The 4527-nt window shown below is 46.5% G+C and overlaps 1 long non-coding RNA gene across 1 annotated transcript; it reads left to right on the plus strand.

Moving 5' to 3' along the window:
* The first annotated feature begins 290 nt into the window (after positions 1-290).
* On the plus strand, positions 291-3358 carry LOC125753602 (uncharacterized). The gene is made up of 2 exons (XR_007405781.1): positions 291-444; positions 2020-3358. It is a non-coding gene; the product is annotated as an uncharacterized LOC125753602 (long non-coding RNA).
* The last annotated feature ends 1169 nt before the right edge of the window (positions 3359-4527 follow it).

Raw genomic sequence — 4527 nt, forward strand, 5'->3', positions numbered from 1 at the left:
CATGCTTTGGACATTGTCATGCAAAGTCCATGCTTGTGTCCACAAAGAAAAAGCCCACCCGATGTACCAAGGATGACAGAAAAGAATATGATCTTTGATGACATTGTGAAGGTGTCATCCTAGTCCTTATGCGGCTCACTGCCTGGCTTCTTGGTTAATAAACAAAATATAAATCCTTCTGGCTTTAGTACAATCAGACAAAGACTTCTAATATTTGCAGCCAAATGCAAACACGGGCGAGGCATGCAGAATGCCTCACGGGTGTATCAGGAAATAGACTTTGAGCTATGGCACAGGCGACTCTGGAAGCACCTGCTCCCAGACTGTGCTGTGTCTCAGTACAAGGAGGAAGCCCAAAGTGGAAATAGAACAAGGGACTTGAGTACCAAACAGTGAAGAGGACCTACCAAGGAGGTGGACCTGGGCAAAGGGAAGACTTTTAAGGTTTGGAATTATTATTATTTTTTAAAGATTTTATTTATTTATTCATGAGAGACACTGAGAGAGAGGCAGAGACATAGGCAGAGGGAGAAGCAGGTTCTATGCAGGGAGCCCGATGTGGGACTCAATCCCAGGACCCCGGGATCACGACCTGAGCCAAAGGCAGATGCTTAACCACTGAGCCACCCAGGTGCCCTGGAATTTTTTTTAAATATTTGTATTTATTTATTCAGAGAGAGAGAGAGAGAGAGAGAGAGTGAGGCATGGGCAGAGAGAGAAGCAGGCTCCACGCAGGGGGCCCAACGCGTGTCTCCAGGATCACATCTCAGGCTGCAGGCGGTGCTAAACCGCTGCGCCACCGGGGCTGCCCTAGAATTGTTTTTAAAAGATCCACACTGACCCAAAAATAAGGAGCTTTGTGGTTTGGCTTGGAATTATTTCTAAAGTATCCACACTCATCCAAAAATACGGAGCTCTGTGGTTTGAAAGCAGTACCAGGGAGTCTTGTCACTCACAGGGTGCACAAAGATGTCCTTGTTTCTAGAGAATCAACTATAGCTTGAAGTGTCACCTCCTGCCTCCTGGTAGGCACCACAGGAAGCACATCACACCATATTACCAAACACTTACAGATGGTTCTGCTTATGAAAATACTTATGATCAAAATTAAAATAGGTATTTGACGAAAGCCAAGTTTCCCACCATGGCTGAGGGGTTCCATTTTGCAAGGTTATTAAAGATACAGCCCCTGAACCCACGCACACATCGGGGAACCTGCTCAATTTTACAACCTTCCTCCTTGCCCGGATTACTCTGGATCTCTCCAGAGCAGAGCATTCCAACCAATATCTGCAAATGAGCTCCACATGTGACTGAAAAATTGATCCTGCCAGCCTTTGAGGTGGCCAGATGGGACCTGGGTCCCCTGTGGACCCTGGTCTGTGTGCTCTGGCCATAAGTAGCATTGACCAAGTATTCCTATACACTACACAAGTGTTACTTTCCATGCATAACACAGTAGGAGATGCTTGGGAAGCACTGCTCTGAAGGCTGAACATGCTAATAGATGCTCAGGCTTCCAACTGCCTTTGCAGCAAGAGGTAGTCACCTAACACAGCTCTAGCCGATGTCTAGTTGACGTCACCGAGTGCTGACTCTTGTTCTTCCTCCTTCCTCTTGGAACGTAGATGTAGAACAGGGTTCAGGCAAACTGCGGCCTGCCAGCCAAATTCCACCTGGCATCTATTCTTGTAAATCGAGTTTTAGTGGAACACAGCTATGCCCATTTGTTTGCATGTGTCCGTGGCTGCTTTTGTGTGACGCTGGCAGAGTGGGGTAGCTGTGACAGAAACCTGTGGCCTGCTAGCCACTCTCTGGCTCCTTCACAAGAAATTTCCTGACCCTCAATGTAGAGGATGCAGAGGGCACTTACAGCTATGAGGACAAAGACCACCCACAAGGACAACAGAGCAGGGGCCTTCATAAGCCACTGTACCCATACTGGACTCCCCACCTCAAGTCCACCTGGTGCATGACAAAAACTTTTTTTTAAGGATTTTATTTATTTATTCATGACAGAAAGGCAGAGACAGAGAGAGAAAGCAGGCTCCTCGCAGGGAGCCCGATGCAGAACTCGATCCCAGGACCCCGGGGTCATGCCCTGAGCCGAAGACAGACACTCAGCCACTGAGCCACCCAGGCATCCCTGGCACAACCTTTTCATGGTAAGTCACTATAGTTTGGTTTTCTCTGATACTGTTCCCTATGGAAAATCACTATATTGGCTGGGGCTCAAAGATGCAAATAACAGTGGTGTTTAAAGAGAAAAGGAAAAAATAAATAAATAAAGAGAAAAGGGATTTATTAAAGGATATAAGGTAGTTCAAAAGTCTCTGGTAAGGCTAGAACTCCAAGCTCCGATTAGGAACACACGATTAGGAACAAAGCCCAGTGACATCACAGGTGCTATTCTAGCAACAACTCTCCTGCCATTTGTTCCCTGATGTATTCGGAGCTAGGTATCAGAATCTTCACCGCTGCCATCTCCCGAAGAAACAGATGCTTCTGCCAGCATGCAGGATGGCCTCATCTTGCCTCTTAGCTTGGGTGGTCATACAAAATACCACCACAGACTGGGAGGCTTAAAGAACAGAAAGATATTTCTCACAGTTCCAGAGGTTGGACATCCATGATGGAGATGTTAACACTGGATTCTCCTGCGATCTCTCCCCTTGGATTGTGGATGACTGCCTTCTCGCTGTGTCCTCACTTGGCTTCTTCTCCAGTCACCAGGCCGTGGTGTCTCTTCCTCTTCCGTTAAGGATACCTATCCTATTGGATCAGGGTCCCACCCTCATGACCTTATTTGACCTTAATTATCTCCCAGAGGCCCTATCTCCAGACAAGTCATACTGGGGGTGAGGGCTTCGATCATTGATCTATGAATTTTGGGGGCGCACAATCCAGTCCACAGCATCTTGCTTACTACAGAGTCCAGGCCTCACGGGGACTCGCCTGATTGGTGGAGACCAGGCCCTACACCTGGAGCCTGGTTTCAAGGAATTCCTGGAATGTAGATTTTCTGGCTTCTACTTTGGAAAGGCAAGACTCAATATGCGGGAATTCAGTAGGGAGAGGTTGGTCAAAATAGCAAGCAGCCACACATGACAAGTGTTGACTCCAGCAGACATGCAGCTCAATACCAGTCCCAGTCCTGAGTAGTGTTCTAAACCTCTTCTTCACAGGGACGCCTAGGTGGCTCAGCAGTTGAGTGCCTGCCTTCTGCTCAGGGTGTGATCCTGGAGTCTCGGGATCGATTCTCACATCAGGGTCCCTGCACGGGGCCTGCTTCTCCCTCTTCCTGTGTCTCTGCCTCTCTCTGTGTGTCTCTCACGAATAAATAAAATCAACCTCTTCACACTGTTTTATAGCTCATTTTACTAACAATTCTGCTTCCAGATCCCGCCTCCTCTGGAGCCCTCTAGGCCCTCTGGCCCAGGGAGCTGTACCCCAGGAAGACATTTGCATACACACCAGCGCAAATGCTGCCCCCTAGTGCTATCACGGGGCAGTACTGTTTCTGGACCCCAAGCCAAGTAGACCCATGGCTTTTCAAGTTTATCTCCTGGTTCTGATTCAAAGATGTCTTTATCTTGTTTTGGGGACGATTATTCAAAAAAATTTTAAGATTTCTCAAAATTTTCTTTTTTTAAAATATTTATTTATTCGAGAGAGAGAGAGAGAGAGAGAGAGGGGCAGAGATACAGGCAGAGGGAGAAGCAGGCTCCATGCAGGGAGCCCAACGTGGGACTCAATCCCAGGCCTCCAGGATCATGCCCTGGCCTGAAGGCAGGTGCCAAACCGCTGAGCCACCCAGGGATCCCCTCAAAATTTTCTGAAAGATGTTTTTGTCTATCATTGGCATGTGTTTGGAGCACAGAAGGAAGTGGAGGGTGGCTTCTATGTGAACCGATTCTTCTACCTTGACAGGTACTAAAACAGCTATGCAATACACAACTTTATTTAAGTTAGCCACTTGTTCAGCCTTTATATCAAAATAATTTTTCAAATTGACATTGATTTTTCTCATAGAATATAAGATTAGCTACATCAAAATGGTACTGATAGAAGAGTAAAAGAGCAAAAGAGCCCAGAGACAGACCCAAGTATATACAATAAATATGATATCTATTAATAGGTGATGACAACCTGATTCTCTTTCTTGAACATTTTCTATATATTCAGCTGCTGGGAGACAATTCTCCATGGGTCTCTCACTTTTCTGCATGTCTTGCAGGAGAGGAACTAACTGTCTTTTGTTCCAGACTATCATTTTAAGGATGGTCATATAGCCAAGAGCCTTGTAACATAGAGGGATCCCTTAGAGTAAAGGGCAGCTATGTTTACTAAGCACTACAGATGCTTTGGGATCCCTAAGCTCAGGGTTGCTTCTCTGGAATGCAACCCATTGCATATACAGGCAACCCTCTGTGCCTACCCATTCATTGCCATTGGACTTAGGGCCAGGAGATTGAGGCAAATATGTGATGTTCCTGTTGCTGCTGAGCCTTGAGTAACAAAATCCTT

The sequence above is a fragment of the Canis lupus genome, chromosome 25, assembly GCF_003254725.2.
Source record: "Canis lupus dingo isolate Sandy chromosome 25, ASM325472v2, whole genome shotgun sequence".
In the NCBI taxonomy this organism is placed as follows: domain Eukaryota; kingdom Metazoa; phylum Chordata; class Mammalia; order Carnivora; family Canidae; genus Canis; species Canis lupus.